Source organism: Rhinolophus ferrumequinum, chromosome 3, assembly GCF_004115265.2.
Source record: "Rhinolophus ferrumequinum isolate MPI-CBG mRhiFer1 chromosome 3, mRhiFer1_v1.p, whole genome shotgun sequence".
Classification (NCBI taxonomy): Eukaryota; Metazoa; Chordata; class Mammalia; order Chiroptera; family Rhinolophidae; genus Rhinolophus; species Rhinolophus ferrumequinum.
In genome coordinates this window covers 16,801,913-16,814,156 of record NC_046286.1, presented here as the reverse complement: position 1 = coordinate 16,814,156, position 12,244 = coordinate 16,801,913, and positions in this window count along the sequence as shown.

Sequence of the window (12,244 nt, the reverse complement as noted above, 5' to 3'; positions counted from 1 at the left end):
GTTTCTGCTGTGAAGTAGGTGCCTGATTTTGGGAACCCCATCACCCCTCAGCGCCTCAGGTTTTTCATACAACAGATGAAATCTGTGATCGATCACATACAGTCTTTCTGCTTATAAAAGCTCAAAGGGTGAGAATTGTGGTGAAACAGCTGCTATGTCACTCAGTATTTAAGAGGCATTTATATATTCTTCAAGGACTCAGAAATATGAATTCTCGTCCTGAATTACCTTTCCCTTAGAGTTCCTATTTCTACCCCCAAATATGGTACTATGTGTCCATGAATGCACATTATTTTCACGTGCACAAACCAGTGGGTGCTTCTAAGTGCATTGTGAATATTGGACAGATAGGTAAGCAACAATAATTAGGACATTCACTATTTAAGCGAGTTCCTTGGGAATTTTATTCTGAAAATATAGATATAGACATAGACTTAGATATAGATATAGATATGTAGATATCAATTATGACTGTTAATATATGGAAATTTTGAGTAAGTCTCAACTTTCACCCAGTGAAGTAAGATGTGAAATTGACACACATTTACAAACGTCCAGTGTATTAGTGACTCTTCTATTTGCAATTTAATGAAAGAAGGTAAATAAAAGAATAATTAGATTTGTAAATGGTAAACAGGGTCAAACAATTCACCTTCTCTGCTTCAAGTATTAGCTGACGTTTGATGTTTAATAAATTGTTCAGGAAATTTTTATCACAATTTTTTCACTTGTTTAGGGTCCTATGATTTAAGTTAATGGATGAAAGCTTAGGACAGGCTGCAGTGTCCTACCCTGCTTCTGTGAAATCCAGTCACTTTTTTGGAGAAATTTTATCTACATTCAATAGCTATCTAATTAAAACCATTATTACAATATGAAGTTCACTGTTTAGTGGTTAATTCAGAAATCGTTTCAAGATTGAGTTGTTGATAACAGCCATCACAAGTAAGTACAAAAATGTAATCAGCAATAATGTCCAAAAAACAATTACATATTGCAATACTGGGTTCTAATTTGTACCTAGACTTGTCATGATATGTTGTTGAACATCTATTTAGCTTGTATTTAGATTATGTTCCTGTTATTGGCATACGCATATGTAATTCTGTCAGTATTACACAGCGTTGATTATGTGTCTCCTCTACCTGAGGATGACTCTTTGTCTTATTATTCTTTGTTACCCCCACAGCATCTGTTACTGGCTTAAACACTCAGTCAACATATCACTATATTTGAAACAGCTTACCCAACACCCAGAAATAGTGTAAACATTCAGAAAAAAAAAAAAAAACCCAAAATTTTCCTAGGAAGATCAAACAGCGATGGTATGGGGTTTGTCTTTTAAATCTTGAATTCTTAAGAGAATTGCTAAAGTGTTCCATGCTTCAGTAATAAGCACAATGAAACTGCCTCCCCAAAATAAAAACACCATTTTACTTTTTAAAACCCTTCAGAATTCCTACATATTGCCTCAGCAAACATCTAGTGATATTTGCTAAGACAAACTATTTTTCAATTTAACTTAAAAAGTATTTATGTATAGGGAAACATCATGTATACGTTGACATAATGGGCCCAAGGGGCACCAAACAAAAAAGGTTGGCATCTAATAGGAATTGAGATAAATATCCATATTTGATTCCCATCAAAAAAAGAAAATGAGTTATATACATGCAAGATAGAGGAGGTAGGTTCATATGAAAATATCAGAGTAAGAACCATGAGCTCCAACTACAGAGACATCAGTACTATTATTGCATTAGAGGGGCCTGAAACTCTTATCATCTTAGAATTATTGCCTTGTTTACCATGCCTGGGGGACCACTTGTCCTGCCATATCTATCCACTTTTACTTCTATTTTATAGATTAGGATGAGTATTTTAAGTATATAAGTGTCAGTTTTAGATGCTTTCCCCACTCCTAAAATTTCACCTGAGCCAGAGGAGCAAGAACTGGGAAAAGTAAGTACCAGAGAGTGTCAAAGAAATGTTTGAATTCATATCTATACTTGTACACTCACACACATATTCACGTTTTGTCATTTGCCAGCTTTGTGCCTGGTCACGCTATGTAACTTTTCTGAGCCTCAGTTTTCTCCTCTGTAAAATGTAGGTGATAATACTTAGCCCACAGTATTTTTGTGAGTATATACTGATGTACTTCAAGTTTTCATTAGATGTTTTACAATGCTTAACAGCTTTCACTCTCCACAGAGGGCAGCTGCTGAGATTATAAGATGATTTACTCTCAATTCCACTTCATTCAGTGATTTAATATTTTATTGAATGTCATTCTTTTCTAAAGCAAAAATGTACATTGTCCTTATCAATGGAAGGAATACCTTAAGGTTAACCTCTTTTGAAATCTAAGTCTCACTGTAAGTGCTACTGTGAAACAATAAATAATCAGTGCACAGAAAACATTGATCAAACTAATGAAAGATAGGGACCCTAGATATAAATAAAATGGCTGAAGAACCAAAGAATAATCACATTGAAAAAATGAAAATGCAGGATGGAGCTGGATGTAAAGCCTATCTTCAAAAACTTGAGAGGATGTCATAAGAAGAGGGAGTATATTGCTGTAAAGAAGAGAAATAAAATAAAAATAAAAAAAGAGTGAGAGTTACCAAGGGACTTCTTTGAATTTACTATAAATAGGAATTATTTACTATAAATAAGAATTTAGAGCTGACAAAACTGAGGGATTAAATGACAACTTGTCAGGTATACTGCAGAGATGTCTCTGCATTGAGCTAGAGGTGACAGTATTTATTTCTTATATATGAATATACAGATATGAAAATAATTCCTTTCCAGTTATAAGACTCTGTCAGTCTATTATTCTGTGATGGATGAAATGGAGATTCTTGAGACTTGTAAAAAGAGTAACTGAAGGCAATCATGGAATCTCTTTGGATAACTTTAAATACATACTTGAAAGTGATATGGCTGTTACCTCAAGTGCCCTAACCAATAAAATATAAGGACCCTAGCCCTCTATCTGTGTCTACCGGTTATACGTAAGAGGAACCAATAGTAAGCTCACTTAAATTCAATCGAATCTATCAGCAGCAGATACCACCAGGTGTCTGTCCTGTTCTTACTCTCCTGATTGGGCTCCCCTGTATACACATTCACAGAGCAGTCTCACAAAGCAGTCACTGTCCATCATGGAAATACCACGTCCAGCCACGAATGTTACATCTGTAGGTTGCTGATGCTGGGTCCCATGGCTCTGGCTTCCATGCAGAAATAAGACCAGCTTCCACATTGTTTGTCCCTTGGGTCGTGAAACAGCTGTGCCCATGCCCAGAATCTCTCAAAGTCCCAATTTATTGACCTCAGCCTCTGCCTCTGTCACTGTCCCTACTTTACCAGTTCAAAACCAAGCCAAAGGGCCTATGTGGATAGGCTCTATATCCCCTCCATCCTTCTTCTCTATCCTTTTCGTCTTTCTTTTCAATCCCCTACTCCTACACAACCCACCCAAGAGCATTCCTGTTTCTAGTTGTCAGTCACTAAACAAAAGCATCAACACATAAAACCAAATAAATTTGATTAGGTATAGGTTTACGGTGGGAATTGAAGGAGGTAGTGTGTCAGTAGTAATATTTAGAAGGAGGGAACTTCTTGTTCATTTTACCAACAGCTAGCCCAAACACGCTGTTCCATATTTTTTTAAGGGGGCGGCAGATTGTAAACCTTTTTAAGATAACTTCAAATACACTAACTTTATAAATCCACACAGTTTTCTTTCATGCACTATAAAAATAGGCCATTAATTAGAATGTGTAAAGGAACCTTTTCAGTAATTGCTTTCCTTGAAATTAGTATAGTTGGCCTATGTAACTGTAAGAAAAAGGAGGACAGAGTAATGATCCAACTTTGTTTCCGTTGTATTTTAGAGAGGAATAAAGAAGTCTTTTAACAGCTATATCTATCTTTTAATCTGACTTTATAATGTGAAACAGCAAATTGCATTGACCCTTTCTTAAAGCCTTTATCTGCTTGGTCTGGAGGTGTGGGGGTATTCTGGTCTTAAATAGAAACTGATTTAAATGTCTGCTTAGAGGGCAGAACTGGAGATAATATAGTCAATATTTCTGTAACAAAGGAATATTATACCCCAGAAGTAAGAATTATGTGTATTCTAATGCCAGCTCTGTGTCTAATCAATACTGAAATTTGGAAAACGTATTTTACCTTTCTGAGCTTCAGTTCAATATTCTATAAAACCAGGATATTGGATGTCTAATGTTCCCACCAATTCTAAATAAAATGTCTATTGTTCTAAGCCACAAAGGGCATTTGGGGGCCTATGCACAGAAACATTTTTATTTCTGTTCCTTTTATAGAGAAAAAAGGGTACTTCTTTTTATCTTTCACTTTCCTACTCCTATGACGTTAATTATTTAGTAAAAATGTTTATATTAACCAAATAAAGAGTATTGCTTTGACAACTACATGATAAAATGAATTCTAAAATAAATTTTAAAAAGGAAAGCACATTTGGTCCATTTCTCCACCAGAAAGGACGTTGATATAATATTAAGAGAGAATATAACTACTATGCCTTTCAGTGCTTTGACAAAAGTCTCAGACATGTGACCTCTGGCCAGGCATCTGTGATTTCATATGGTTGGAGTGATCATTGAACCGCTGTTCTGTGAGTTTGCTGTGGCTGAACCAAAGAAGAAGGCATACACAGTTTTCGACAAAAATTATGATTCCATGAATGATTCTGAGGAGATGAGGAATGCTGGTATCTTTCAGAGTATAAAATGATATTTGGATGTAAAGAGGTCCTTTGAGGTGACTTCCATGGAAGTTTGTCACTGACTTGTGTTCCTGAACTATGAAACATGAATACCTGGGCTAAGGAATAGTTTCTCTTGATAAACAATTAACAAATTAAAAAAAAAAAAGTAGAGCACCTTCTTTTTACCTGGTTTATCAGAGTAGGTTTTCAGTGAAACAAGATCCCTAAAAACATTTGGCAGAGAGGAATTCAGTTTTAAGAAACATAGATTCTATGGGGAACCTGGTGTGGGGCTGGGATTGCTTGCTACAGAGGGACCTCCACAGCAGAGATAGCCTTCCCAATTTTTAACCTCCCCACTCAGGTGTGGGACCAGTCCTTTCTGTGTCTCCATCCCTCAGACCTGTCTTGAGGTGGCTTCTTCTGTATGTCCTTTGCCGTAGGACTTCTGTTCAGCTAGACTTCAGGCAATTCTCAGTGATGGTTGTTCTGTAGTCTAGTTGTAATTTTGGTGTGGTCATGAGAGGAAGTGAGCACAGCATTTACCTACTGTGCCATTTTGACTAGAAATCCCTGTAATAGTGTTTTAAATAATGTTATTTATAAAGCAAATAATGTCCCACTAAAATTGATTATTTGTTGTCTATACAGGCCTAATTCTTATTCTTTGCTCCTCTGGATTTCTTCATCTCTACCTAACAAAAAAAACCTAAAAGTTTTCTGAAAATTCTTTGTATGGAATAACAAAAGCAGAGCATGAACTGTGAAATCTGGCTCCTGGATTTACTAACTTTGGGATCATGAGCATGTTATTTAGTGGTTCTAAAGTCAGTTATTTTTGTGAATTCTATTTTCCTTATTTGTAAATGATAAAAATAATTGACAGGTTTACTGTCAATCTTAAATGAGTTATTTCAAGTGAAAATTATACATTATTTTTTATAATTGTTATTTTTATTTTATTTTTAATTGTAGTTGACATATAATATTATACTACTTTCAGGTGTATAACATAGTGATTAGACATTTATATACCTTAAGAAGTGATCACCCCAGTATGTAGTACCCATCTGACACCATACATAGTTATTACAACATTATTGACTATATTCCCTATGCTGTACTTACATCCCTGTGACTATTTTTATAACTGGCAGTTTGTACTTCTTAATCCCTTTCACTTCTTGTATCCATTCCCCAACTCCCCTCCCATTTGGTGACCAACAATTTGTTCCCTGTATCTATGAGTTTGTTTCTGTTATGTTTGTTCATTTATTTTCTTTTTTAGATTTCACATATAAGTGAAATCCTATGGTATTTTGTCTTTCTCTGTCTGACTTATTTCACTTAGCATAATATCCTCTAGGTCCATCCATGTTGTTTCAAATGGTATACATTATAACATGTGACAATATGTTTGATTTTGTTTTATATCACTAAAAAAAGCTTTTGGGGTGAGGAGAAGGGAGATAGTAAAAGTCCGAGACAGAAATTTTAATTCATGCCTCAAAAAAATCAGGACCAACTCTTCCCCTAAAAAATTCTAAACCAAATATAAAAATTATCTTCATGAAAGGTATACAGTAATAAGGAATTACCAGGTCAAAGTTTAAGAGAAATGGAATCAGACAGAGGTAAATGAGTAGGGAAGGTGGTTTTGCACTGAGGGCATTTGAAAATATAGTCATATTTGAATTTTTATTTTGACGGCCAACCATAGCAAAGGGGACAGAAATCAAAACAGGATTCACAATGGTAGGAATTCCAGTAGAACAACTTCTCAAAATAATCAGAAACACAACAGGGCTACATCCTCAGAGTAAAAGTAACCTGAAGTGATTGAGTCTTCATGCTGATGTGTCCTTTATTGTTCACACTGCAGGTGTAGTCCTACATACCTCAGGTTTTGAACTTGGTTTAGGGTGGTTTTGAATAGGTAAAGGCCCCAGGCACTTGGGAGTAGTTAACAAAAATCTCTGGAGGGAAATAACATTTATGCTGGGCCTCAGGTACCATGGGCCACACATATTTCAAGAGAAGTACGGAAAGAAACAAGAGAAGTAGAGGAAGCAACAGACTAAGGAAATTAACTGCAAAATCTTCAAGTATTGAAATCATTAGATAAAGACAACTAAACAATAGTGTTTACTGACAAAAATTCTCTCTTTGACGAAACTTTAGTCAGGCTCCTCTGAGCCTTATTTTTGACTAGGTTTCAGCCTTATCCTTGATTCTGTCTTTGCGCTGACACCCAGTGTTAGCAAGAATCCTGCTAAGTAGTTTATAAAATTCCCCTACTCATGGTATCTGATGACGTTCCTCATCTCCCACCCAAAATATATAAGTCCTTGAACTGCCTTTAGCAAGAATCTTGTTAGGTCAGTTTAGCATCCTTCCCTGGATGTCTCTTCTTCGTGATTTTCTATTCCATGGAACTCTTCCCTCTGCCTGTTGGCTATAAATCTCTAGCTGTCTTTGCTATATTCAGTGTTAACTTGCTCATTCTCCCCTATTACAATACCCCTATTGCAATAGTCTTGAATAAAGTCTTTCTTATATTTTTATCAATTATCAGAATTTTTGCTTAACATTACTGTATTTAAAGAACTAACAAAAAAGTGTAAAATATCTGCAGTAAATAGAAAACTATGAAAATCATTATAGTAAATTGGAAAAAAGAACTAAGGAGACTCTTGAGAAGTGACAGACACAATAACAAAAATCAAAGTCACCACAGTCATTTGATTTGCATCCTCTGTTTACCTGAATGTGTGTCAGGATCAGCAAAACAAATAAAAAAATTAATATAGAAATGAATTTCAGCATGATTACATTACTTGAACCAAATTAACTGCAAGAGCTATTGCTTCTTTTCAAATCCTTATTAATCATTAACAGCAGTAATAAGAGAAAGAAATGGAGCAGCAGCTACAGCATATGTCACTTTTCCACTTAGAAATGGCTTGCTTCAAGGGTCTTCAATAAAAAAGCATCTCTCAAAGTATGTTTTAACTCACAATGTATGTAAGCTTTCTCTTTGTGATTGTTTCCTTTTAATCAAGTAAAGGTTACTTTACTAAAGAAAGCTTTCAGTTACTCACCAGTACACTTGAAGAAAGATCAGAGGGCATGAAAAGTCAGTGAAAGCAAAGCAACATCTATTGATAAAACAGTATGAGTCAGAAAAATATGCACTTCAATTATTTGCCTTTTTATGTGGATAACAAGGTAATGTGCTCATAAAAACTTATTTTCATTTCCATATCCATTATAATATTTACAAAAATTTAGTTAAGGTTGCATAATAATAAATACCATTTATAAGGTGCTTCTAAGTGACTTGTACTATATTGGGCATTTTTTAAATACCTGACTTTATTTAATCACAATAAGGTAGATATCATTAACTCTGACAGAAGATAAAGAAACTTAGGCCCAAGACCACACTTCTAGTCAATAAAAAAGCTGGAGTTACAATTCTGGTCTATTTGACTTCGAAATATATCCTCATAATTATTATGTTCTGATTTTATTTTTTAATTTGGCCTTTTTGTTTTTAAAGAATCTATAGGTGCCACACATGGAAAAGGACTTTAAAAATATGCTACAGGAATAGTTATCAGTTGTATTTATTAAGCAGTGGGCTACTTCTATACATTACCCTAATTTTTAAAAAATAATAATTTATAGTTATTTAATAGTTGGTCATTTGGGTTTAATTTTTCTGTCAAATTGTATTCATTGGTTTAGGTAAGTTGATGGCTGAATTGAAATTTTAAATAGAGATCACTGTTTCACGAATATTTCATATTAGAAAGATTATAAGAACTGCCAACATTGATCTATTGGTACTCATTTTTTAAAATGTGAAAAGTTAAACTTGCACTTATGAATTTGGAAATCTGGGGAGAGACTGTGATTGCCACTCTCGTCCTTGTGCTTCATCACCTACCATCATTACTGATAACGTAAAAGAGTTTCCCGTTTCAGATCAAGGCCCAGAACAGAGGGGTGTCTAAAAAGGGTCGTTTGGAAAAGGTCCTGAAAAATTGAAAGGATAATGATCACTTCTCTCCTTCGCCTTCTATTTACGAAGTGAAATAAAATGAGAAAATTGAACAAACTTGAAAAATTGTGACAACTTGGGAAAAACAATTCTATGTACACTCTTTATCTGGGAAAAAAAATGTTTACAAAATTAATTTAGAAGTCAGGGATTTTGATCTCTGAGCATACTTCTCCATATGAAAGAAATTATTAATTTATGTTGAGCTCCCTAGGGCAACCTTAAACCAATGTGAAACCCAGTGCTGCTGAATTTAGAAGCATGAATTTCCCAGTACCATGTTGAGGGTAGAGATGAGGTTGTCTGTTTTGGGTTTAAACAACCCCCAGTCACGGTTAGGATCATAAATGCTCCTAGTTCCTGACAAGTGAGGAACCAGTACTGGGAAGGACCAAGCAGGCAAACAGAAGGATGATTTGAAAAGCTCTGGTCACATTGTCTGAAGGGTTGTCAAATGGTTCCACTACTGAGACAAGTCCATTACAAAGTTCAAAATTATCCAACTGCCATGTCTATGGAAGCATACTCTAAGTCTGGTGAACAGTCACAACTGAATAAGATACTAAATGCCACAAAGGAGACAGGCAAGAAGTCAGAGATTATTCTGAAGGGCAGTTACCTCAAACATGGTAGGAAGCTCTTTTCTGAGAGAGGCCAGCCCTCTGAATTGGTCCAGCCTCTTCTTGTGCATAAGAACCTCACTGAGTCAGCCTTCTCTACCTTCTTGAGATGAGTTCCTGAGGGCAGACTGAGCTAATAGGACAGGGCTTGACATCATCCTGTTGAGAGAAGAAAGGAATCTGTGAGGTGGATGATGGGTCTTGCTACAGCTGTCCCTGCACCTGTCATGACTCACTCTTCACTCTGTAATCATGGGGCCCTAACAGAAGGAATGTAGGCTCTTTGTTTTCTTTCATATAAGTTTTGTTTTCTAACCTCTCTTTCTCTTCAGCAACATCACACATGATCTAATAGAATTAGAATGCTTCCAGAGATGAGAAAGCCCTTGTTTCACAATGTGTACCTTTCATTCATTCATTCACTCTCCCTCAACAAACATTTAATTATCACCTCGATGGTTAAAGATGCTATAAGATATAAAGAAAAACTAGGGTTCCATTATTTAAGAAGTTTACATAATCATATCAATAATAAGACGTATATCTAAATCATTAAATTTCAGTTAGAGGTGATAAATATCTGTTATGAGCTGAACTGTGTCCCCCCACAATTCATATGTTGAAATCCTGAAATCAACCAGCACCTCACAATGTGAATGTATTTGGGGGAAGCATCTTTACAGAAACAAAATGAGGTCATTAGTGTGGGCGCTAATCCAGTATGACTGCTGCCCTTATAAGAAGAGATTAGGACACAGACAACAACAGAGGGGAGACCATGTGTGGACACTCAAGAAGAAGCCCATCTACATGCCAAGGAGAAGCCCTCAGAAGAAACCAACCTTGCTGACATCTTGTTCTTGGACTTGTAGCCTCCAGAACTATGAGCAAATAAGTTTACGTTGTTTAAACTAGACAGTTTGTGGTACTTTGTTATGGCAGCCCCTGCAAACTACCACAGTATCTCTGCACAAATAAGATACTGACAGAATTAAAAGAGAAAAATTACTTCACACACACACGCACACACACACATACACACACACGCGCGAATTAAGGTCTAGTGAGTCTTCAGAATCTCTGCCTCTTATTTTAAAACACTAGTTCACCTCCTTAAACTTCTCTGATTCAGAAAGATTATCAACTCTGTTCTTGATCACATTTATACATTGTTTTATTACACTAGGATATAATCGGTATGTGAAAACTGAATACTATTTGAAGAGGCAAGGTATTCACCTTATAACCTCTAATGGACTGAGTTTCAATTCCCCCTGACACCATTTCTTTACAACTCCTTATTAAAGAAAACAAAAGACTAGTTGACTATGTGGGCTGTTTCTGTCAGGTTAACAAAAGTGTTCATGTTCTCTAAATAGTTCCCTCTCTCGTTCAGCTTATGTTCTTATCTGCTCTTAGAATTTTTCTTTTTTTTTGTGTGTGTGTGTGTGTGTCTTGAGCTTCTTTTCATACACCTCCAGACAGTCTGGGCTTTGGGATATCCCGACCATCTTGCTGCAGACCTGCCTCATCCATTTAAGACATTCCATTCACATTATAAGTTTCGTGATCCTGGTGATCTCTCGATGTCAATTCTCCCTCTTTTTTTCACATGTTGTTTTCAAAATGGTGATTTCAGAGAGCACTCTATGTAGTCAAATTGTTCTCTTCTTTTTCTCTTTCATGGAATTATCAAAACTTTCTCAGAATATTATTCTAGAAGATCCCATCATTCTTTGGCATAAAATTTTATTTAAATTTGTTTACATAATTAGAAAATGAATGTGGGCTCACTGGAAAAATTGTTTTCCAATAACACTTAAATTTATAGACCAGAAAGACAAATTTCCCCTGCACCCATTACCAATTCCAAGTCCATACTCGGAGATAGTTACCATTCATATTTTGATGTTTCAATATGATTTTCTAAGCATTTGTTGGAGGAGGTCATCGAGAGGACATGACTTCCAACTGACCCACCAGCTAGAGCCCCTAGAGAGGCTCCTCACCCTATCCTGCACCCTGTCCTCAGAAAGTACATCCCATCCACCATTTCCACACTAGGAGCTGTTTCAGGGACACAGCCTTTAGAGGAATGTGTTATTGAGACCCTCTGGACTTAACACATGACAACCCTATTAAGGCCTCTATATAAACTTTTAAGATTCTAGGGGGTGAGTCCAGATATACATACATGACTTGAGGCCACCCAAGACAAGCCTCGTATGTAAGTTCCCTTGCTTATTAATACTGCCACCAACGAATCTAAAGTGGTCTGCTTCTTTCTTTGGTCTCTCCTTGCCTTCTGCATTTGGGGCTAGTTTCAAATTTCACCTGGGAAACTCCCGAGTTTTTGAATCAACAGCATTTCAATGTAGCAGACAATATCTGCATGTCTAAACCCAAGAAGTTTTAGAAAAACTTTATAGTCTGTTCTTTGATCCCCACTTTATAAACCAAACTGCCATAAAAATGAAAAGAATTGCAGTGGGTGATGCCGTATCATCCATGATGTTTGTTGTGCGGTATCATCCATGATGTTTGGTGATGGTGCTTTAAAAGGCCAGTGCGTTGCCCTGGGATCCTTGTTCTTTGTGATACAGCCAGAGGGCGTGGAATCTAAGGAAGGGGTTGCATTGATGTCGCGGTATTATTGCTGGAATAGCATAAGTTTTCTAGGATTTAAGTCATTTATATATTTGGATAGTAGAAGCTCATTTTAAACCACTGAACTGTCCAGGTGTGTATTATATATTCAAATCTTATTTTGATTATAGTGCACTATGGATTTGAAAT